Source organism: Muntiacus reevesi, chromosome 2, assembly GCF_963930625.1.
Source record: "Muntiacus reevesi chromosome 2, mMunRee1.1, whole genome shotgun sequence".
NCBI classification, from domain to species: domain Eukaryota; kingdom Metazoa; phylum Chordata; class Mammalia; order Artiodactyla; family Cervidae; genus Muntiacus; species Muntiacus reevesi.
The window spans coordinates 153,978,601-154,005,260 of NC_089250.1; positions in this window are offsets into that span (position 1 = coordinate 153,978,601).

The window sequence follows — 26,660 nt, forward strand, 5'->3', positions numbered from 1 at the left end:
TGGAATTTTCCAGGCAAGAATACTGAAGGGGGTTGCCATTTCCTACTCCAGGGGATCATCCTGTCCCAGGGATCAAACCTATAACTCCCTCATTGGCAAGCAGGTTCTATACCACTGTCCCACCTGGGAAGCCCAAAGGCAGTCAAGGCACGGAGCATTCATAAGCAGGTTAGCTCAGTGGCCAGGTCAGGCTTGAACCCTCTGGGAAGGCACGTAGAGAAGGCTGCAGAATTGTCCTCTAAGAGGGTCCTTGCACCAACTCCCCACCAATTCTCCTCTGTTTCTAAGGGTAATAAGGGCCAAGCACTCTCTGCTTTCCCTTCTTGCCAGGCCCACACCAACGACCAAGCACCAGAGGCCACAGAAAACCAACTGCATTTGGCATCTACAAGCACCAATCTATTGAGAGCTGAGGGGCTATGGTGAGGAATTGGCAGGGTTGGCCAATGCGGCCTTTCCTGTAACAGCTGGAAGCGGTTCTCCAGCAGCCTGCCAGGCAGCCACCACCGCTCAAAGGGGATTAGGAAGCCAACTGAAGCCATGTTGAGTCTGACTTTAGTGATTTATAAAGGTAGATCATTTCTTTTCTGATTGGGTGACAGATAGATTATAAATTTTGATGGTATGGAGTATAGCCTTGTGGGTTGCCTTATAGTTTCTAACAAAGGGTATGTGGTGTAGTGGTTAAAAGTACAGACTCTGATTTCCCTCCCAGATGCTCAACCGGTTTGTCACGTGACCTCCCACAAACTGCTTAATTGTTCCATGTCTCAGTTATTCACTTCATCAATAACTTGGGAACAGAATAGTGTCCATAGGTTCTATCTATTGATCAAGTATCTACCATTACTTAGTAACATAAGTGTAACCTATCCATATACTGCATATAATTTATAAAACATAAATAAGCAGATTCAATTTCAAAAAAGGAATCTGGTGACTTTTTAGTAATTTAACTTCCCGTTATAAATGGTGATTCAGTTACTGGGTGACCCAGAAGCTATGCTCATGGAGCTATACTTGATAATTCAGGCAGGAAAAAAGACAGAAACAATTTTCCTTTTACCTAAAGGAACATGGATCCAATTTCTGCAGCCAGGAAAAAAATATGTGCTCTGTTTTTCAACATACATAAAAAGAAAAATCTCCTGAAAATGGAAGTATGAATCTTGTCCCCCAGTACTTTTCAATCTGAGAGCGGAAAACACCTCCCTTTTTATTGATTTCATCTACTAAGTGAATCCTGGGCTTCTTAAATAAGACAAAATTGAACCTCAGATCTTCAGAGTCTGCACCCTGTAGGAACCCTCTTGGGACTTAAATTCACTGATGTTGTAGGAACACATGTAAGACAAGAAAATCCACCATTTAAATTACCCCTTTTCTCCTTTGGGAGATAAATCAAGCCAATGGAGTCCCTTCCTTTGCAAGGATGTGTGCTTTCCTTTATCTACTGACTCTGGTTGGTGCGGGCTGGCTAAAGGGACCAGTTGGGCAGCCTTGCAGGACAGAATGTAGATTAATAATGAGCTCTGACAGCCATGCCCAATACATCATTACACATCACTGGACATCTAATTCCTTCTTTCAGTGGGAGGAAGTTTCCAGGACTCTCTATATGTATTGGTCAAGAAATGTCCAGATCCTGATGTTAAAATCACTGGGAAGGTATATTTTCATACCTACTCTCTCCCCTTCTCTTTCCTCTGACCAGCAAAATGCCTTGAATAACTTGTAGCTCGATATCCAGCTCAAGGCAGACAATAGGATCTGTAACCACATAACGCAGCCACTGTTTCTAGAGTGGACTCTATTCTACTTTCATGTACTCCAAATTTTAAATCAATTTCCCTTTCTAAGTGGGGTTTCTGTGACAAAAAAAGAAGCTGTAAAACAAGGATAGCTGCATCTGCTAATGAAAAAAACAATAAAACTGGGGGAGTCCATTTTAGCTTTGAAATTCTATGGTGCTACAATTCTAAGGCTCTGATGAGAGAGAGAGAGATCTAGAAGTAGAAACTGACTACAAGGAGAATGCCAATTGAAAAAATAAAAATCAATTTTAAAAGGCAAGCAATATGAAGCTACATCATGAGTGTTTCTCTTTTTATAGGGAGATGCTTGCAACTTATCAGATTCTCAAAAACTGAGCAGTAATGCCAAAAGCCAGTGCAGTGTCTTTCCTGTTGGTTCACCCTGAATGTCAGCTGCAGCTTAACGGACCATTCCTGTATAGACTGATGGCTTCCTACCTCAAGCTCCAGTGTTACTCTGTCTGAAGGCTTTCCTCATCTGAAAAAAGTCAGAAAGGGAATCAAAGTCTCAGGGACCATTCACAAATGACAAGGGCCAGAATGCAGAGGATAAATAATATCTCAGGCTCTTTATTCTCAGTGGGACAGTCTTTTCAATTTTTAAAGTTTTAAACATTTTTAGGCCACATTTTGTGGCATGCAGGATCTTAGTTCCCCGACCAGGGATCAAACCCATGCCCTCTACATTTGGAGTGCATAACCACTGGAATATCAGGGAAGTACTGAGACAGTGTTCAAAGGAACTGGACTGAGTCCCTATTACCAAGTGATAACTGCTCATCATCACAAAAGCTTGATCACTGTCTCTGACTCACTTTCCCGCTCTCTCCCAGTGCTTCCTGGGATTACTTCTCAGTTCAGCTGTCTAAACCCAAATCTTGTCTTAGGATATGCTTTTGAAGGACTCAACATGAAGATTCAAATTATAGTGAAAAAATAGTGAACTGTAACTAGAACCTAGCAGCTAGCACTTTACACGATGAAGCTCTCTAAAGCATTAGTCTTACACCCGTTCTCTGAAGGACCTTTGAGACTTAGGCAGAGCTCCAGATGAGCTGGAGGGAAAAGTGGGACTGGGTCAAACAACGACATTAAAAATTCATGCAAAAGTGTCAAGTTATGCCAAGTGGTCCATAATTATTACGAGAATCAAATAATACACATAAACATACTTCAAAAAGAAGAAAGCATGGTTGGGATATTAGATGGTCTATTTCTTTGTGATCTTGCTCTAAAGCAAGGATAGGCAGATATTTCCGATGAAGAGACAGACAGTAAGTATTTTAGGCTCTGTAGGCCTTTCAGTAGTTATGCTACTTACTCAGCCCTGCCACTGTAATACAAAAGCAACTAAAGGTGAATGGATGATGATGTGTTTCAAAAAAACATTATTTTCAGATGTAGATGAAGAGTCAGATTTCAGATGTAAGTGAAGAGCCAGATTTAGTAGTAGCTGTGTTTTGTTTATTTTTCAGTAGAACAGTGGACAAGATGTCCCACTGGGCTTCCTGGAATTTTTTTTCCCCAGCTTTATTGAGGTATAATTGACAAATAAAATTGTAAGGTATTTAAAGTGTTCTTCTATGAGCAGTGGTTGAATGACCTTTGCTGCAAAGCATTATTTATTTGTAATGTATTTATGTTGATAGTGATTCATTATTCTCCAACATGGTCTAAGTGACTCCAATTGCTTTGGATAAAGCAGGAACACATGGCAAATCATTCCTAGTGATGAGGAGCTTTATGAGTGTTAAGGAAGTCTGTGTCTGTTGTCCAGGAGCTCACAGTTTCCAATTTCCAGAGATATTTGACCAGTTTGAGGAAGAGGCATCACTAATGAAGTCTTAGGAAAGCCAGGCTTATAAATCTCTGCCTATAAAACAGCATCCAGAATCCCAGCTCTGCAACCATGAGTGTTCACCTGGCAGACCTTCTTCTACAGGAAGTGTAATCGATCAAGGACCCCAGCTGCTGTGTTCTGAAATCCATCTCCATGTGTCACACCTCCCACAGGCTCCTCCCTGCCAATATCAGAGTTTGTGGGTGGAATATAAGCGCAGACCCGTTCCTGGAAAATGCAGAGAAACTCCACTGTGGGCTAGTTTTGACTCAAGGACTCCCTGATTGCTTTGCTGAAGCTTCCTTAGTCTGCATGCAATCTAGGATACTTCCCCCGACACTTTTTCCCTCTCTCGGGGTCAGACTTCCATCACAGTGACAATGCTGAACCTCACCTGAGCCCTGTGCTCCTAGAAACCAGCAATAGTTAAGAAATCTACTCCTTACCCTTTGGTGTTCTGTGAAACAACTTACTGCAAAGACTCACCCTTCCCCTATAGAAGGGAGGAGAATGGAACGACAGAGGATGAGATGGTTAGATGGCATCATCAACTCAATAGACATGAGTTTGAGCAAACTCCAGGAAATGGTGAAGGACAGGGAAGACTTGCATGTGTCGTGGGGTCACAAAGAGTCGGACACAACTGAGTGACTGAACAACAGCATAACTTAGACAAGACTCACGAGTGATGACAAGACCAGACACAGACTCCTCGGATCCTGTTTCATATACGGTTAGCTGAACAGTTTATCCTTACTAACCAATCTGAATGTCATGCCTGCTACCTTAATTTGACCCAACTTTTATGAAGCATTTTTCCTTCCCATAGGATCCTGAAATTTGGCCCACCTGGACAAATGCTGGTGGCTCAGACGGTAAAGAATCTGCCTGCAATGCAGAAGACCTGGGTTCAGTTCTTGGGTCAGGAAGAGTCCCTGGAGAATGGAATGGCTACTCGCTCCAGTATTCTTGTTTGGGAAATCCCATGGACAGAGGAGCCTGGTGGACTACAGTCCATGGGGGTCACAAAGGGTTGAACATGACTGAGCGGTCAACATTAACTAACTGAGCACTGGGAAACAGAACAACTTCTCCTTAACTGCCCCTCCTAAGAATCTGCTGACCTCAGGAAGGAACATCCCCTGTCAATATTCCATCAAGCCCTCATTCATCCCACTCTCCACACTTCATCTTTCTAGCCTTGTTTTCTTTTCCCTGCAAAAGACAAGTCCTTAAAGATCTGGTGATTGGCACCTCTTCCTGTTGAATGAAGTCTCTTCTTACCTACATCCATATACATTTTGAATAGGGTTCTGAGGGCTCTCCCAGTCCTCTCTGACTCCTCCCTTCATTTTTCTCTCTCTTTCCCTTAAGAACATTCTTGCATGTTTAATCCCATCTTGGCATCTGGTTCTCAGAGGGCCCACACTAACACACACAGCACCAAGAGTTAAAATGGGATTTGGTCCTGGCTCGCCCTTCACCCAGCAGGTCAAGAGGGTGCTGTCCTGACTGGTAGGTGGGGCATGGATATATCTTGGGACAAGGATGGTACAATTGCTAAATATTTCACCTGTGATGAGCTGAGAACATTTCCCAGTGGAGGGAAGTGCTGCGGCAGGTATGATGGCACAGGCATTTAAAATATGGAGAGAAAAATGCTCTCAAAGATAAAGAAGTTGGCTGATTGCCACTAAATTGTATCAGTAACCTGAATAAAGATAATGAGAGATGGAGAGCTGTTGAAGCCATTAATAGCCAAAGTGAGAAACCAGATGGCTTCTATGGTACTAGAGAGTCCCTCATCACCTGTATGGAAGATGGAAGGTTCAGTGATTCATCATCACAGGGACAGAGATCTTTCCCAGGTATGGGTTTGCCTTTCCTGCTCACATAGCCTCAGCTACAGTCACTATCCAGGGCTTAGGAAGTAAAATCCTCAACAGCATAGCATCTGACCAGAGCACACATTTTACATGGAAGGAGATGCAGGAATGGATTCATGACCCTCAGATCCACTGAACAAATCATATACCACCAACACATCATATCCACTGAACATATACCACCAAAAATCAGTGGGGCAGATTTTTAGGAGGTACAACTGAAATGCCAGCTCAGAGGAAATATTCTGAAAGGATGGTGAATGTCCAGCATACAGTATGTGTGTGCATGCTAAGTCACTTCAGTCATGTCTGACTCTTTGCAACCCTATGAACTGTAGCCCACCAGGCTCCTCTGTTCATGGGATTTTCCAGGCAAGAATACTGGAGTAGGTTGTGATGCCCTCCTCCAGAGGATCTTCCTGATCCAGGGATCGAACCCAAATATCTCTTGTCTCTGGCATTGGGAGGCAGATTCTTTACCACTAGCACCACCTGGGAAGCCCTCAGAATACAGAACATTTATTAAAAAAAAAAAAAACCAAAAAAAAAAAAAAAAAAAAAAAAACAGGGAGGACACAGAGGTTCAGGAACCAAAAGATGAAAGCAAAAGTGGCCCCACATATGTCACCACAATGGCCACTAGGGGTTCTCAGGATTGGAGGAGAAGTCCTATAAGGCGGACACTCTAGAAAGGGGTGAAGGGTTCAGTGAACTACAAATTCTGGCTGTCACCAGGGTACTTTTGTGCCCAGGAACGAGGACATAAAGAAGAGCCACCATACTGACAGGAGTAATAGATACTGATCAGCAGAAGGAAGGAACATTGCTTTTATAGAAAGGATGCTGAAAGGATACATAAGAAAGCCAAGTAATCAATGTGGGTGTCTCCTGGTGTTGCCTGGTAACTGTGGACCAACATATGCAATGTTCCCAGACAAGAAGGATGTGACTATCAAGTTTTCAAGTGGTTCAGGTTTGGATCGTACCACCAGATAAACCACAATCAACCACTGGGACTACAGATCAGGATGATGGGAGTTTAGAATGAGTAGTAGGTAAGGGAGAGGATGAGTACCAACTGCAGCCCCAAGGTACACAGCAGCCATGGCGTCTATAGTTCATCCCGCCAGCCACCTCCTGGGATTCCCTTGGGAAGAAAGGCCCATGAAATCATGGAGGAGTTGCTCCCTGAGCCTGTATGGAGAAGCACAGCTTTGAGGGACAAGGGAAGATTGTGGAGGTCAAGCAATATGTCTAATGCCCAGGAAGTGTGGTCTCTGAGCACTCTGGATGCTTCACTTTGAAAATCATTGTCAATGTATGGCAAAAACCACCACAGTATTATGAGGTAGTTAGCCTCCAATTAAAATAAATAAATTAATTAATATAGAAAAAAGAAACTCACTGCGGCATTTATAAAAGACCGAAGGTGGGGATGATACTAAGGCAGGCTCCATCTTACAGGACAGGGAGATGTCTTTGTTGGCCAGCTCTGGCTCAAAGACACCCCCATGGCTTTGTCACACTTTCCTTAGACTACAGAGCAGTCTAAGACACTTGTATCCGACCTCCTCTTCTTCTCTCCTTCCCTAAGGGTCATGCTCCTATAGCAGTCTGAAGGCTCTTGATCTTCTCCAGCTCCCTATTAACTTCCTTTCACATGAATATCCTAACAGCATAGAACTTTTTTAGATGGTGTTTATCTAAAATTACATCTGTTTCAATCACATGCATGCACATGAACTCAAGAAAGGGAAATTGATTCTATGTGTGCTCCAAGGAGTCTCCAAGAAATAAAAATAAACAAAAAACTCTGAAAGAGATTTATCTTTGTAACTGAGAAGGCTTATAGATAGAAGGCATAAAACATACCTTTCAAACAAAGCCATAACCTAACTCACAGGGCACCAGATTCATCTGTTTTTTGCAATAGAGGGAAATAAAATGTGGGATAGAGAAATGAGATGAAGCCATCAGTAAAGAGGAATGGGGGTGATTTGCATGGATGCCTTGTATTAAGCAAAGTAGGAAAGTAGGGTGGAGAACAGAGAAGAGAAAACAAAAGGAATACTCAACAGGCAAACTAAACACGTGCTTAGGGTCTCAGAAAGGCAGGAGTACCAAAAACAGAAAACGAAAGAATAGAAAAATATTTTAATATTGACTTACATAGGCATTTAGTGAAATTCTGAAAAATTACATTTAAAAACTGTTTTGTCATCTCAGTACTATTTTTAATTTCTGTATCACATGGCCATGCACAGCCATCTTTGTTGTACTCAGGGTCTTTAAAGGTCTTCATGTGGCCTGGGTTAAGGTGATGTGCCTGTGTGTATATGGAAAGAGAGTCTACAGAGGAAGAGTACTCTACAGAGTGGAAAAGAAGAAAAATTTTATACAGGATTCAGGGCCACAGAACAATGGTCTTTCACACTTGTTTAAGTTTTGTTAGTGGTGCATCTGCTGAAGGCAAGATCTCTAGCTCTTTGTGTCTTAAGCCTTCCATTCTTTTCTCCTATTTCATTCTTGCATCTCATTTTGTTGCTTCTATAAGCTCATTTGCAATTCTGTCATGTTCTTTGAACGGAAAAAAAAAAAAAAGACATTTAAAAATGCTGAGATTCTTTTTCCAAGAAGTTCAAATGTTTAACAACCCATTAGGCTCCGTGATGTCCTGGAGGGAAAAAAGGAAGATGAGCAGACAGGTCAAGGGAAGGAGGGCAAAGACTCAAGGCCATGATAGACTTTTCATTCCAAATCATAGGAGGTGTCTTTGCATCTTTATTTGATTTATTTTCCAAAACTTCCTAACCATATTTAATTTAAAAACATTTGGTCCAAATCTTCGCTCCATCTAAAAATTATTCCATCAATATTTGCAATCAATTCTAATACATGGGACCAATTAGCTCCCTTGTGGGCAATGACTTCCCTGGTGTCAGTGACCATAGCAAAGACCAGGCCAGTCCAGAGTGAGTGCTCAGAAAATAGTGGGTGGATATTCTCATGTCATTTGAACAAACATTTACTTAGTACACCCTTAAGGCAATGCATTGCACTTGCTGCATGATACCTATCTTTAAGGAGTTCACAATCCCATGGAGGCTAACCCATTACAAAAAAAACCCCTACACAATATTAAAAAACAATCAACACTCTCTCCTTGCTCTCTTTTGTCTTCATGGGCAACACTGAACTTCATTTCTTATCAAGATTCCTCCCCAGTCAATTTCCCCACACCTTCAACCACAATGCTGGGACTTACCTGCACTCTCTTAGGTGACTCTGTCTTTGGAGAAATCAAATGAGGTGACGGGGACCGAGACAGCCCTTTTGTGTTTAGGACTTCAGTCTGACTCATGAGAAAACATGTCAATTGTATTCATTGAGCTCAGCATCATATGAGGCACTGCATGTTTTCATTCCACATTTGCTGTATACCTACTGTATGACTCATTGCACATTTATTGTGAACCTACTGTATTCTGGGCTTGGTGACAGGCACTGAAATACAGCCCCTATATTTCTGGGACACACAGTAGTAATGAAATAATGAAACAGTATCATTCAGTCAAAACTATCAGGTGCTTTCTCGAGCTTTTAGGTTTGCATACTCCAGGTGATGAGGCATTGTAAGAGCCTAGTAGCAGAAACCTGGAGGAAAGCAATAAAATCTATATTAATTGACACTGGAGGGAGAAGAAAAGCACAATTTTACCCAGTGCCCTGTGCAAAATGTCATTGTAATCACATTTAAATGAAATTATATTCCAGGTATAAGAGCAATATGATTCATCACAATCCTCAGTGGAATCAAGAGAAAAATTTCTCAGTCACAAAAACTGATTAAATGTACTTTCTGTCATCTGTCCCAAATCAAAGCTTTTGTGGTGTATGCTACTCTGCCTTCTTGGGTTTTGAAGAGAATGAACACAGCTCCTAAATCTGATCATCCAGTCCCAAACTCCAAGTTGAGGTCAAGTCTGGGCCCAAATGTAGATCTTCTAACCATGAGCATGAAGATCTGAGGTAAATCCCTTCATCTCTTTCAGCACCAGTTCTCCATCTATAAAACTGTCTTTTTCATAGGCTTAATATGTGTAATAAATGAAACAAGATAATGTATGCAAAGTGCCCAAATCGTGGCTAAGTGCTCAATAACTGATGCTGATAATTGATACTGTGATCATAACAGTCATTTTACTGCTATGATGTTTTAGCAGTAACATTTTACTGTTATTATCAATGCTGATACTCCCAGGTTTACATGGAGATGGTTTCAGGCAATGTTGCACCTTTCACGTCAGGACATGTATACCATCTACTGTCTCCTGTGATGTCAGTTCTCTGTGGTACAGGGACCACACTATGCATGTCTTTTTGTGCCTGATGTCTTTGAATAGGGCACTGCCTCAGATAGTGATGCAATGTAACTCCCTGCAGTGCAGGAGACCCAGGTTTGATCACGGGGTTGGGAAGATCCCCTGGAGAAGGACACAGCTACCCACTCCAGTATTCTTGCCTGGAGAATTCCATAGACAGCGGTGCCTGGTGGGCTACAATCCACGGGGTTGCAAAGAGTCAGACACGGCTGAGGAACTAACACTAGAAATGTTTGAGATGAGCTTTGGAGTCATCCTCCACATAAATTTTCCTAATATTTATCAGTCTACCAAGTTGTCTAATTTTTTTCTGACTTAGTTGGTAGTTCATTTCTTTTAGGAAATTGTCCACTTCATCTTAATTTTTAAAATTAATAGGTATAATTTTTAAAAATATATTATTCTAAAATATCTCCTTCATTAAAATTACATCCTCCTTTTTCACGATCCATTTTCTTTGCTGCATTCGCCGTTTCTTGATAAGCCATGTGAGGGCAACACCCCAAGGCCAACACAGACTAAAAGTAACAAGACGAGTGGAGGGAGAAAGTGGGTCCAGGGAGGCACCTATTCTCTCCCAGGCAGTCGTGTTAGTCATTTGGTCGATCCCGTGGACTGTAGTCTGCCAGCTCCTCTGTCCGTGGAATTCTGCAGGCAAGAATACCAGAGTGGGTTGCCATTCCCTTCTCCAGGGGATCTTCCAGACCCAGGGATGGAACCTGAGTCTCCTGTACTGCAGGCATACTCTTCACCATCTGAACCACCAGGGAAGCCCCAGCCTCCAGGGAAGCCCAGGCAGTAAGCTGTTCTCGAACACGCCATCTCTCATGCCTATGGTAGGTTCTCATTGAGGTTGTTTACTGTTATCAGTTTGAAGGGGCTTCAGACAGCAGCACACAGCCGTGGAAATCCAGTGAGGGGTATATGCTGAAGCCATACCTGCTCTTCCTCCTTCATCCTCCCCACTAGCATTACCACTTATTTCAAAAATGCAAAGGCTGGAAAGTTTAATGTGCAAATCAAAGGCCACTGAAATACCCAGAGCTCTGCAGAGTGTCCTGATGAATGTGTTAAAGGGAAATGTGATTAGAGAAGTGAGGGAGTTAAGGAGAGAATTATGCAGCCCGCTCATGTTTTATGAATGCTGATGGAGTGGGGGATGGGCAGAAACAGTGCTCTTCTGAATGATAATAGTCTGAAAATCACCAGCTGCTTTAACATTATTTTTTATTTTTTTGGCTTGGGGGGTATGTTAAAGTGTCCCTAACCTGTGTTGCAGATATGGATAATATTTTCAATTAATCTTACCTTTTCTTACAAAAATTAAAGGAGAAATTGGTTTATTTGCACAAGTAGAATACTGAAAGACCTCTGTCTGCATATGTAGAAAGGAAGACCCCTGGAGAAAATCAGTTAGAAGGTCACCAACAGAGTCAGCAACATTAACTCTAAAATGTTTAATTCCTATGCTATGCAAGAAAAACATTTCATTTCAACCAGGGTATAAGCAAGACTCTATGCAGAAGGAGATACAATGTTTAGTTACCCCATCGGTGGTATCTGCTTTGGGTGGTTATAAAGATTCTGGAATCTATCCTGCCTGGAGATTATGTATGCCTTTGATGCTTCCATTCTAGTAATACCGCCCAGTCTACAGTACCATCGAGTTACAAAGTGATTCCTTATTTCAATTGCGTTCTGTGTTTACCCAGGAAAATAAACAGCACAAGCCTTCTTTCCCCATTTGTACAGATGGAAAAATTGAGGCTCAGAGATTCAGAAATCTTTCTGGAGTTTGACAGGTGGCAACTCCATGGTTCCCCTGGAGTAGGAAATGGCAACCTGCTCTAGTATTCTTGCCTGGAAAATTTCATGGACAGAGGAGTCTGGTGGGCTACAGTCCATGGGGTTGCAAAGAGTTGGACATGACTGAGCATGCACACACACACAACTCCATGGTAAGACTTAGAAGGACACACGTGGACTGGAATTCTAGCTTTGCCAGTTTGCTGGTGGATGACTGTGCTAAAGAATTTGCATAATCTGAGTCACAGTTTCTTCCTCCACAGCCGTGGATGATCATACACATTTGGTCTGATTGTGAGGAGGAACAGATGTAACACACTATACTACCTAGCCCCGTGTCTCATGGGGTTGGAGTCTCAGCACAGAGTAGCTCTCATCATTAGCCAAATCGAATACAGCCTTCCAGCAGGCCTTGAGTCTGCCCCTGATATCATTAACCAAGTTACCTAGCAGAATAAAAATCACAAATGCATTACAAATGATGCCAGAAAGGCAGTGTAAATTAATGAAATATATACAACCATGAAATATTCAGAAGAGTAGATCCAAAAGGAATTTTCAAAGGGATTAAGATGGGATGTTTGTCAAAAGCTAGAGAATAATTCCCTGTATTTTCCCTAAAATGTACTCATGTTCAGAACATGATCACTTGGGTGTTAACAGGAAAACATAGCATGGGTCATTTCCAGAGGATTAGCAGTTTTCTCTTCCTAATCACCATGGCAGTCTACGCAAAAGCCAAAGCAAAGCAAAGGCTACATCATCCCATCCCCATTTTGCAGCCAAACTATGGATATCTATCGCCAGGCATCTTCTGCTGCCTGATGAGTATCCTGGTTTCACGCAGGGAGGGATAAGTAGCAGTAATTCATGAAACCCAGTGTAATCTCCACGCTCCAGGCCAGAGGAAGAATTTGAAAAATATGGTCCCATATACTGACAGATCCAAATCAGACTGTGGTCCAGAATCTTCCTAATAATGTGAGCAGATCCACAAACAATAAGCAGATAAAAATCTGAATTGTTATTCATATTCTCCCTGAGGATATGCATATTGCATGTATTACTGCACCTGTGTTCCAGGGAATCACTTGCAAATGAAGAGCAAATAAAATTCCACATACCCACAACTGGAAAATCAAAACAGAATCTTTTTTTCAGCTGGGTAGAATGCAGCACTCTAATCAAGAAAGTGCTACCACTCTAGTAAAAGCCATGAAAATATTTCTCCAGCAGTACTTTCTCATTCTCTGAGATTATACTCTTGACTAGCCCCTCATTAAAGGCACTAACTGGGAAGACACCTCAGTGACAGTTTCGATAGAGAGATATGTACAATACCATATCTAAGGTGTGTTAAGAGTTCCAGCAAGCCCTGCATTTACCAACAGCTAAATCACATAATCTGCACTTCTAGAAGTTACCAACCTGGTGGCCATCAGTCTCAGGGTTCTGGTCTGCCTCTGGGAGCATAAGATAGTGGAGAAGTTAAAGACTAAGCAGAAGCAACTGGTGGGTACCTGCTGATTCATTATGTAAACACATATCCAAGTGGGATAAATAGGGCAGAGGGTCTGGAAATACGCTTAATTAGAAACAGACAAAGGGACTCTTGGTAATATCTTTGCCTGGACAACCAGCGTTTGTGTTTGGACCATTGCATTCAATAATTGAGGCTCAAGATTTTTATTGGAAGCATTGATTTTACCTGCTGAACCAGGAAAGCTGCTTCTCATCCTGCAGACATGTGATGTGATTACAAAACAGACTTTCCGTGCAAGGAACACAGTGCTGGGGACTGAATTAGCCCTCCTGGTCTCACAATAGAGAAAGACTCTCTGGATGAGGTGTGCCGTAGGGGATGAACACCTGTTCCAATAGGGTTTAGGGTCACCTGGCAGGATGCGGGGCAGCCCTGGCTAAATTCCTTTGCTTGTTTAGTGCTGTGTTCAAACACCATGTCTGACACCAGCTGAATGATTTCAGAGAATCTGAAAAGCCTCATTTTCGCAGTCTCTAATGACCTCTTAGGGTTGTGGGGAGGATTACACAAAATAACGAATGCAAAATGTTTGGAAGGGTGCCTGGTATTTTAATAAGTTCTCAGTAGTTGTGGCTATCTTAAAAATCATCATTATCATCACTAGGAATCGTGAGACTACAGATGAAGATAAATCTATAGTTTCTACCTGGGGTGAATTAATGGAGATCCAGAGAAATTTCCATGGAAAAGACAAGTAAGTATAGAAAAATAGACACACTGTTAGGGAAATGACGCTGAAGCTGGAAGCTGAAGTGAGGATGTTTCTTGCATGGAAGGACATTAAACTAACTACAAACATATATTGAGGGTCTCCTATGTGCCTGGCAGTGTGGTGGGCCAGGTACACCTACCTCAGTGATTTTACACACGCCAGGCTCAATGGGAGGGCTGACTCAACGGGGTACAAATAGAAAAAAAAAAAATGTCCCCTCATCATTGTCCTTTAAACCTGCCGATTAGAATTATGCTTCAGCAAAATCTCAAGTGGATTCCTTATCTTCTCTTGTTACCCTCACATAGAATGAGTCTCATGTAAAGGTGACTTTCTACAAATCCTGTGTCTTCTAAGATCAAACTATTGTTCTCTCAATAGAGTTATGATATTCTTTTCAAATAATTTTATTAGAGGATAGCTGATTTGCAATGTTGTATTAATTTCTTCTGCATAGCAAAGTGATATATATATATACAAATACATACATACATATATATATATTCTTTTTCATATTCTTTCCCATTGTGGTTTATCACAGGATATGGAATATAGTTCCCTCAATAGATTTAAATTCCCTGCTCTGACCTTGCACTGGACTCAAGCTTGGAGCCCACAGTGGGAAGGTAGTGGGAAGGTCAGTGTCTTCACTGTGTCCTCACCTTCTCTTCCACCTTCTTTCATGGTCACTAACCAGCTCCCTTTCCTCCAAGGTTGGAGCCAGAGGAGGAGAAGGTCTCACAGGGCAATGTAGTTGTAACCCAGCCTGGTACTATGATGTCCCTTCTGGTCACTGACCACTCCTTCTCGGCCCCTCTGACTGCACTCTCACTTCAGAGGCTGTCCTCCTGGTGGGACACCTGTGACAACCCAAGCCAGTTACTGCCTTCTGCACACACACAGCCTACCTGCCTGTCCTGACTGCGCTATGCACCGCCCATCCTCAGAGCCTCTCACACTGGCTTGTCCCCTTGAGAGAGGCTCCTTTCATCACCCAGAATCAGATGGATTCTCAGAGGTCCTCACAATTTAATTCACTTCAAAAATGTATTGGAGCCGCTCCCTCTTCCAGGCACTATTCAAAGTACTCAGATCAGAGCAGTGAAAGAAATAAGGGCCCCTGTCTGCAGGGAATTTGCATTCTTGAGTAGTGAGACAGACAGTTAACTAAAGAACTAATAAATTATGGAATATATTAGACAATGATGGGTTCTATGGAGAAAAATGAAGCAGGGGAGGGAAATGGAGATCACTGAAAGAGCACTGCAACGTTCAACAGTCAGGGAAGTGTCACCAACAGCACCTGAAGGAGACAGGCATCCAACACTGTCTTCTAGTGACGTTGGGGCCCCGCTTCTGCAATGTCTAGGTGGGGTGAGGGGTTAATCTCTCTCTTGGAAACATATTTTTTTCTACAAGCAATGGGCTTGAGGTGGGGAGAAAACTACTCTTCCGCTCCCCTTTTATCAAAGAAATTCTATTTATCTTGCATATTCTGTTATATATATTTAAAGCAGATGATGAACTACTAATTTTTTTAATTTTATTTTTTTAAATTATGAAAGTATAATAACACATTTACAGGAGACTTGGAAAATGTAGATGAACTACTAATTTTTAAAAATCATTCCTTAGCAAATTCTAAATATATAGTCTTGGCTTTATTTTTTAATATGCATGAGCATTTCATATTTTTTGTGTCCCAGATATTGGACCTCAGCCAAAATGTCATGACAATAGGAAAGATATGCTTAACTTCCCAGGAGTTACAGTGAAGAGATTAATAGTCATCACATCAAGGTCCCATAGATAAGAGGCTATGGAAATTTGAACCTAGTTTTACTATACAATATTTATTTACATATACATATATTGTATATATGTAATATGTACAATGTAATATATATTACTATACAATATTTCTTCCATTAGACTATGCTGGAATCTTAAGGGGTGACTCAAACAAACAAGCAAACAATCAAAGTAAGCAATACCTATGTTGAATACCTTAGTGATCACACTTACCTCCATTTTCCAAGAACCCTTAACATCCAAGTGGTTCTGTGTTACACAAGCTGTGTTCCCAATTTCTCTGCCTTGATGAGAGCATTAAAAAACAAATCTCTGAAATGTTCTTATAAAGGGTGTGATGAATCATTGAACAGATAGTTCAATCCCTAGAACCACTCGCTGAAACAGAATAATAGCTACTGCCATTCACTTGCTGGGAGTGATATCTTTCACCAACAAAAGAAAAATTTCCTGTATTCTTTTAACATGGACTTCTCATCCTCATTTTTGAAAAGGCATACTCTAATTACTAAATCAGATTTTAGATATTCCTCCTCTTATTGTATTGTCCCAAATGATGTTACAGGATTTTGAAAGGAACATGTTTATCTAAATAATTAGTTATAACTAGAGTTTGGAAATTATTCAAGATCACTTTAACCAGTTGTATTCAAGATCATTAACAGAGTTGCAAAAGACACCTATTTTGCAAAAGACACCTCTTTTGCCTCGTCTTTCCTTGATCTAGTTCCTATGAACTACTATTACTTGAAACCAGCAGAACCTGAGTGGGAACAATCCATATTACTGGCAGCTTCTTCCTAACTGCACATAGAATAGAGGCCAAAGTTTTTATCATAGTTGAAGCACCTCTTGATAGAATCTTGGAGAAGGATCAAGATGACAGGGATAGGAAGATCCTGGTCTCATCTCCCCCCACAGACACACCAAAATTACAACTACACATTGAACAACTCTATCTGAGAACAACGATACTAGCAGAATAGCTCTTCCACAACTAAGGATATATAGGGGAAGAAAATGCATCATAGCAGGTAGGCAGTGCAGAGGTGCAGTAAGGATCCACACTCTTTGGTATAGTGACCCCTAAGCAAGAAGAGATATCACAAATGTTGAGGTCCTTCCTAAGGAGTGAATGGTTCGAGCCCCACAGGGGACACCTCAGCCCGGCTGACCTGCACTAGAAAACAAAATTCCTATAATATCTGGCTTTGGATCCCAGTGGGGCTTACATGCAGGAGAGCCAGAGGACTGTGGGAAACTAGGACTCTGCTCTTAAAGGGCTTACACACAAACTGACTCACTCGGAGTACCAGGGCAGAGGCAGCAATTTGGAAAGTGTCTGGTCATACAAAGAGATGCATTGATTAGATTTAGGATGAATACTGAATGGGTAGGGATTGGAACTGTCTCTGGAGACACTGGCAGGTACCATTATTTTTACTCTCCCTCTATCGAACTGGCCTGGCACTGGTGAGCACCATTTCTGATATTCACCATCTACTTGCTAGCGCTGCTCCTCCTGGCAGGCATTTATCTGTAGACCTGCCCAACCCAACTTGCCCACCCGTAGCGGTGCCCCTCCAAAGTGGTCTCCTGTCCTGCTACACTAGGTGGGTGACCTTGGCTTGAACTGCTGTCCACACCCCACCCCAAGTGGTTCCTACCCCAGGAAACCAAACTTACCCACCAGCACACCCCAAACTGTTGCATCTGGGGCTAGCTATACTTGCAGCAATGGATAATTATCAAGACAGAAAATAAATAAGAAAACACTGGACTTAAGTGATACATTAGGTGAGAGTGACTTAGATATATACAGAGCATTTAATCACCAAACAGAATATACATTCTTTTCAAGTGCATATGGGACATTCTTCAGGATAGGTCACAAAACAAGTCTCAATAAATGTAAAAAGACTGAAATCATATCAAGTATCTTTTTTCAGCCACGTTGTTGTAAAACTAGAAATCACAGGAAAAAACTGAAAAGCACAAACACATGAAGACTAAGTGGCATGTTACTAAAGAACCAATACGTCAAAGAAATCAGAGAAGAAATAAAAAATACCCCGAGACAAATGAAAATGGAAATACCACATTCCAAAATAGATGAGACACAGCAAAAGCAGTTATAAGAAGAAAGTTTATAGCAATATGGGCCTATATCAAGAAAAAAAATTAAATAAACAATCTAATATTATACTTAAAGGAACTAGAAAAAGAAGAACAAATAAATCCCAGAGTTAGTAGTAGGAAACAAATAATAAAGACAATAGTAAAGATAAAGGAAATTGAGACTAGTAAATTAACAGAAAAGATCAGTGAAACTAAGAGCTTGTTCTTTGAAAAAGCAAACAAAATTGACATAAGCTCATCAATAAAAAGAGAGAAAGGGCCCAAATAAAATCATAGATATGAGGAGAAATTACATGCAATACTATAGAAATACAAAAGATCTTATGATGCTACTACAAATAACTATATGTCAAAGAATTGTATAACTTAGAAGAAACAGAATTCATAGAAACATACCAGCTTCCAGACTGAATCAGACAAAAAAAAAAAAATAGAATATTTGAATAAATCAATTGCTAGTAATGATATTGAATCAATAATCAAAAAACTCCCAGCAAACAGAAGCACATGACCCCATAGCTTCCCAGGTGAATTTTACCAAACATTTAAAGAAGACTTCATACCTATCCTTCTCAAACTATTTAAAAAAGCTAGAAGCTTCTAATCTCATTCTACAAGGCCCGTACAACACTGATACCAAAATGACGTAAAGACACTAAAAACAGTTTCAGGTCAATATCCCTGATGAATATAGACGCGAAAACCCTCAACAAAATATTATCATACCAAAGTCAACAGTACATTAAAAGGATCATACAAAATGATTGAGTGGGATTTATTCCAGGGACATAAGAATGGTTCAACACACACAAATCAGTCACTGTGATGTACCACAGTGATCCCCAATCTTTTTGGCACCAATGACCAGTTTCATGGAAGACAGTTTTCCAGGGTTGGAGGGTTGGTTTGAGAATGATTCAAGCATATTGCATTTATTGTGTACTTTATTTCTATTACTATTATATCAGTTCCACTTCAGATCATCAGGCATTAGATCCTGGAAGTGGGAGACCCCTAATAACATAATGAAGTTCTGAAGGACAAAAATCATATGATCATCTCAATAGATACAGAAAAAGCATTTGACAAAATTCAACATACATTTATGATAAAAAATGGCAACAAAGTGAGTATAGAGGAAATATATCTCAACATAATAAAAGCTATTAATAACAAATCCATAATCAACATCATACTCAATGATGAAAACTTTAAATTTTACCTCTAAGGTTAAGAATAAGATAAGGAAGCCACTCTTGCCACCTTTATTTACCACACTATTAAAAGTCCTAGCCACAGCAATCAGGCAGGAAGTAAAAGGTATCCAAATTGAAAAGGAAGAATTAAAACTGTCACTATTTGCAAGTGGCATGATATTGTATATAGGAAACCCTAAAAATGCCACCAGAAAACTTTGAACTAATAAATGAACTCAATAAAATTGCAGGGTGCAAAATTAATATACAGAAATCTGTTCGTTTCTGTTTACTAATAATAAATTATCTGAAAGAGAAAGTAAAGAAAATCCCATTTACTGCTGCATCAAAAATAATAAAATATCTAGGACTAAATTTAATCAAGAAAGTGATAGATCTGTACTCTGAAAACTATGACACTGATGAAAAAATTAAAGTTGACAGAAATAAATGGAAAGACATACTATGCTCACATATTGGAAGAATAAATATTGTTAAAATGTCTGTACTCTCTAAAGCAATATGCAGATTCAATGTAATCCCAATCACATACCAATAGCAGTTTTCACAGACCTTGAAACAACAATTTGAAAATTTGTATGTAACCACAGAAGTCCTTAAGTAGCCAATGCCGTCTTGAGAAAGAAAAACAAAACTGGAGACATCATACTGCCTGACTTCAAATTATATTACAAAGTTATGGAGTGAAAACAGTGTGGCACCAACACAAAAACAGACACACAGATTAAAGGAAAAGAACAGAGAGCCCAGAAACAAACTCAGGACTATATGGTCAGTTAATCCATAGCAAAGGAAACAAGAATATATAACGGGCAAAAGACAGTCTCTTTAATAAATAGTGTTGGGAAAACTAGATAACTACATGCAAAAGAGTGAATCTGAAACATGATCTTATATCACATATAAAAATAAACTCAAAAACAGATTGAAGACTTGAAATAAAACCTGAAACCATAAAAATCCTGGAAGAAAGCATAGCACATTAGCTCTTTAAAGTTGGTCTTAGAGACATTTTGGGAATCTCTCTCCCCAGGCAAGTGCAACAAAAGCAAAAACAAATAGGCAGAGGATCTCAATAGACATTTTCCAAAAGACATACAGATGGCCAATAAGTACATGAAAAAATGTTCAACATCACTAGTCATAACGGAAATACAAATCAAAACCAGAATGAGATACTACCTTATACCTGTCAGCAAGGCTGTTATCAAAATAACAACAAATAATAAGTATTAGTGATGTGGAGAAAAAGGAAATCTTGTGTGATGTATTGGAAATGTAAACTGGTGCAGCCAGTATGGAAACAGAATAGAGATTCCTCAAAAATTAGAAAAATGCCATGTAATCTAGCAATTGTACTTCTGGGCAATAACACAGATAAATCAAAAGCACTAATTTGAAAAAGATATATGCACTCCTATGTTCATTACAGCCTTATTTACAATAGCCAAGATATGAAAGCAACCAAAGATTCCAATAGTCAAGTGAATAAAGAAGATATGATACATACACACACATGATGGGATATTACTCAGCCAATATAAAAGAATGAAATCTTGTCATTTGTGACCACATGGATAAACTCAGAGGTCATACCAAGTGAAATAAGTCAGACAAAGAGACAAACACTGCATGATCTCATATGTGGAAATTAAAATACAAAACGAAACCTATTCATAAATTCAGAGAGGATTGTGGTTGCAAGAGAAGAGGGGAATTGAGGTGGGCAAAATAGATGAAGGGGATTAACAGTCACAAATTTCCAGTTAACAATATTGAATAAATAAGTCATGGGGATATAATATACAGATTAGGGGCAGAATCAATAGTGTAATCATTTTAAATGGTGATACACTGTAACAAGAATTATCTTGGTGGATCATCTCATAACATGTTAATATCAAATCATTATGATATACACCTGAAGCCAATATAATATTTTATTTCAACTCTATTTTAATTAAAAAATAACAACACAAAAGCCCAAAGTACCTCTCACTCCAGATTTCTACTACTACGTCATCTTGTGTTATTTCCCAACCTTTTCACTCCATTCCAACCAGTTTAATTTTTTTAGTTCTCTAAAATATTAAGCTTTTTCCCATAGTATGGAATGCAAGATTCCATAAAAGACAGGGACCATGTCCTGTATCCTTTTGTGTCGGTAGAGCTTAGCGTAGTGCTTGGTACATAGCAGATAATCAATAAATACTTGTTCAGTAGCTAGTAAGTGACAGTCAAGAGCTCAAACCTGTATCTTTTCATGCTCTATTCATTATTCTATATTGCTTGGTCAATCAATATCTAACTAAAAACTTTAATTTCTAAATTATGAAATCTATGGTTATCATGGATATCCATAAACCCATATGTATTTAGTGAACCCTGAGAGGAGGCACAGGAATTACAGTCATTCTGCTGTTATCACATGATATGCCATAGGGTTATATAGGAAACACTTCTGGAATCTCATGAAAGGAACAGAGAAGGACAGCATTAATGTATTTAGCAAAATGTGGGTAATAACATCTCCTTTTCTTGAGTGTTTGAAAGTGTTAAACTGTAAGCTGCACAAATTAGTCAATTTTAAGTAGAAAATGCAAAACAGGTTACTACAATAGTTTTTCTTTGAATCAAAGGCCTAGAGAAACATTTTGGATCTGTTCCTATGAACATTAATAATGGTCTAATAACATAAAATTACACCATATGCTTCCAAAGCTGAAGTCCATTTTTTTTCCCTTTTAAGTGAAGAAATATACTCTTATCCAAGAAGAAGCTGGCCATTGGCCAAAGGAAAACAGACTCCTGGAATTCTGAGGATTAATTTTCCTCCTGGTGTCTCAAGAACACAAAATTGCCCAAGTACCACAAGCCCTTACCTGGATGCCTGTACAGGTGCAAACTGTATTAAAATGTCTGCCAGGTGACATTCTCCCATAGCAGGGCATACACCCTCCTGCTGGCCTGCTGTACATCTTATCAGCAATAAATCCCATCCCAGTCTTCAGTTTAGGGCCTGATAAGATTTTTGCCTGAACTGCCCACCCAATTGTGAAAGTTGCTCAGTTGTCTGACTCTTTGCAACCCCATGGACTATACAGTCCATGTAATTCTCCAGGCCAGAAGCCGTTCCCTTCTCCAGGGGATCCTTCCAACCCAGGGATCAAACCCAGGTCTCCTGCATTGCAGGCAGATTCTTTACCAGCTGAGCCACCAGGGAAGCCCAAGATACTGGAGTGGGTAGCCTATCCCTTCTTCAGAGGACCTTTCTGACCAAGGAATCAAACCAGGGTCTCCTGCATTGCAGGCAGATTCTTTACCAGCTGAGCTAAGGAGAGGCTCTGAAAGACAGAAGTTTGAGACTTGGTTGTTTTGGAATCCTCAGCATCTCATCTCATGTTTGGTACAGGTTGCCTATACGAAGACCCATGAGATGCAAAACTTCAGCCTGGTTAAGAGCTCATGTTCAAACCACGGCTTCACAGCTTTCTATATACATGATGTTGGCAAAGTTGTTTCACTGCACTGTGCTTCGGTTTTCTCAACTGTATGAGAGTGTATTAATAGTAACTACTTCATTAGCTCATAGTGAAAATTAAGTGATATGACTCAAGCACTCAATAGATGTCAGCTATTTTTATTATTATTAAATTATTGTTGCATGAACATCCTTAGAGATTGATTTCCCAAGTCCCTGGTTTCCTGCCTTAACCATAGAGCTCTCAAGAGCTTCTCTTACCACAGCCTCCAGGGCTGCTGGAACCCTGGAGAAAGCCTCAGAACCACAAATGGGAAATCTGGAAGCCAGCGATAGGCTTCTGATATGAGTAGGCGAGAACAGCATAGAGAACACGAAAAGGGAAAATCTCATCCATTCTCTGCTGTGTGGGCACTGACCTTTGTTCTCCATCCTACAAGACAGAAGGATTGTTCTGAGCACTGTTGTCACCACCGGAGATAGGAAGAGGGGGATAGAGAAGAATAAAGAAGGACCTAGAGTTCCCCTGTCCTCACCAATGAGCCAACCTGTAATTGTTGAGCACCACTCAGATGGTAAAGAATCCGCCTGCAATCTGGGAGACCCGGGTTCAATCGCTGGGTTGGGACGATCCCTTGGAGGAGGGCAAGGCAACTCTTCCAGTATCCTTGCCTGGAGAGTCCCCACGGACAGAGGAGCCTGGCAGGCTGCAGTCCATGGGGTCACAAAGAGTCAGGCATGACTAAGCGACTAAGCACAGCACATCTTATGTGTTGGGCTCTCTGCCAGAGGCATCAGCGCGGTCTCCATTCTCAGGGAGTTTATAGAGCAGAGAAAACAGATATTAACAACTGAGCAAGTGGACACAATGTCACGGGATGACAGAGCTAGTGCCCAGGGCTCTGGCAGAACTTAGCAATGAGACCTGACCTAGTTTAGGGCATCAGGAAGGTTTCTAGAAGAAAGTGATGTTTTAATTGATACCTGAGGATAGAATATTAGTTAGATGAAAAGTGGTAGGGAGACTGTTCCAGGGAGGGGAGGGAAGAAAGTGCAAAGGCCCTAACTGGGGAATGAGGTTGTAAAGAACTGAAACAAGGCCAGTGTGGCTAGAAGGCAGAGAATGAGAAGGATTATGGCAAGCAGTGAGGCCATGACCATGATTGTCTTGCTCCTTGTCCTTTATTCACATCCCTCCTGCACTCAGGTTCTGCCTTGGACATCTTCAACCTTCTCATCACCAAGAATCTCCCCCACCTTTTTTTCTTTTTGCCTCTATCATTTTTATTTTTGAATATTGGATTTTGGCATATCTCATCAACTACACAGCACTTATTAAGACATGAGTTAATTTTCCCATTTTAATTGAAGTCATCTTTAATTGCTAGTCACAGCTGATCAGAAAAGGATTATCAGTGCTATCACACAAAGCTGATGGAATTATAGTGAACAACACATAAATGTGACAGTCTGTTTAAATAGTACTAGTCATCACTAACTTGGTTGAATACTTGCTGTAAGTCAGACACCATGCTAAACACATTCTGTGTATTTCATTTCACTTTCACTTAATCCTCCTCACTCTAGGAAACATCCCGCTTTTTAAGAGGCAACTGAGATTTGGAGAGGCTATGTAAGTTGTCCAAATTCTCACAGGTAACAAAGGGTGAATCTGGGATGCAGATTCAGGTAGAGTAACCTCTGATTCAGTACTTTTAATCACTCCACATATAGTTTCTGGTCTTGCAGATGTTTTATAAGTAGGCCCATTTGATTTTTAAATAATTTTAAAATAGCCCTAACGTTGCTCTTCCCCACTACCTCTAAGTTAATTTCTTTGAAGACAGGTCAAGAGTTCATGAGGGTTTTCACGCCCTTGGGTGATTGATCTTGCTTTCAACCCTGGGCTACTCAACTTAATTACAAGATTCACAAAGCAGGGACCAGATTGTGGCACTCTCCTCAATCCATAGGCATGTGTAGATGTAGTTCTTTCAAGTCCTTTGACTTGAATTTTTACTTGAACTTTAGAGAAGTGTTTATTTACCCTATTAAGTTAATTGGAAAAGCTTTACCAGTATGTTGGAGATTCCCTGAAATTTTGCTGAGAAACTCCTACTTGTTTTTGTACTTATATGTAGTGCTTAAAATGAATCTTTTCTAGAGAAGTCATCTGATTACCATGAGATTCATGAGAAAGAAAATAAAACATAAGTGCTGTCTGCACAGCTCTGGCTGCTTGTCCATGAATCAAGGTTAAAATTTCCAAATATCTCTAAAAATAATGATAGATGGATTGTGTAGTGTCAAAATTATAATATTTAAAGTTGGTGGGAGAATTCTCATCCTTTAATTTGACAAATTTTCCATTCTCAAGTGAAAAACAATACATCAAAGAAATTATTTGCACCATGCCCAGACAACTGTATTAATCTATTTGCTCCTATGGCGGCAGAAGATGAAACAAGCTGAGCCTAAGTGATTAGGTAGAAAATATACTTGCTAAAAGCAATTATTTTGAATTAAAAGTGAATATTAGATTTACTTCCAAAACAATGATTGATATCAATAATGGTGTGATAATGGCTTTCATCTTCCACAGCATTATGCTAGTTCTACACTGAACTAAGAGAAATATCATTATTCCTTTCATCTCAGGTTCCTGTCCAAGGCTGGATCTGGATGTTGCTGCCTAATACATGTTTTATTGATGCAAATTCCAACTAATTAATTTGAATGGGAGTTGACTACACTGACTGAATCAACTACTTATTCAGATAGGTAGAACCGGCAAGCAGGTAACATAGCTCAAGGAAAAACAAACAGGCTTTTATGACTTAGCAGCACTGACCACTAAGCCAATCAACTGATATGGCAATATTGCCTAAGGGGAAAAAAAACTACTACAAAGGAAATAAAAGAATTCAAATAGGTAAACTTCATGAATCAACCACCAAGTGCTTGGCAGGCTGTAAGATCAGGAAGATAAATTATGCCTTGTCTTTAACTTCAAGTAACTTTTAGCTTTCATAAGTTATTTTTTTTTAAAGAAGGGCTTCCCTGTCCTCCCTCAGTTTTTTTTAATACTAAAATATTTTTATGAAAAAGATTCTCATTTATTGATGGTGGGAATGCAATATGGTACATCTACTTTGGAAGATAGTTTGGCATTTTCTCATAAAACTGAACCTACTCTTACTATACAATCCAGCAATCACACTCTATCTACCCAGAGGAGTTGAAAACTTGTCCACACAAAAGTCTTTACATCTATGTTTTAGTAGCTTTATTCATAATGATCAAAACTTGGAAATAAATGTTTTTCAAAGGTGAATGGATAAATACACTTTAGCATAGCCTGATAACGAAATATTATTTAGTGTTAAGAAGATATAAGCCAGGAAGCCACAGAAAGACATGAAAGAAGCTTAAATGCATATTACTAAGTGAAATGGCTATATCCTGTATGCTTCCAACTATATGACATTCTGGAAAAGGCAAAATTACAGAGGCAGTGAAAAGATCAATGGTTGCCAGGTGCTTGATGGAAGAGAAGAATGAATTGGTGGTGCACAGGGGGGTTTTAGGGCAGTGAAATTGTTTGATATGATTTCAAAATAAAGATTACATGTCATTATTCATTTCTCATAACACAGAGAACATACAACACCAAGACTGAACCCAAAGTAGACTCTGGGTGTTTATGATATGTCAATATATATTCATCAGTTGTGACAGATATATCCCATTCAGATGTGGGATACTGATGGTGGGGGAAGTTTTGAGTGTGTGTGGGAGGGGATATGTGAACACTCTGTACTTTCCACTCAGCTTTTCTGTGAACCTAAAACTCTAAGTAATAACCTTATAATTTTTTTTAAAAAAATCTATTTCAGAACAGGGTTTTCAGAGAAAAGATTTTCCATAAAACAATGAGACAAAATGAAAATTACCATGGAAATGAGTCATAGGGAAGAAAAATATTAACTCATTTTAGAATTGTAAAAGAAAACTTTTGACTCAAAATT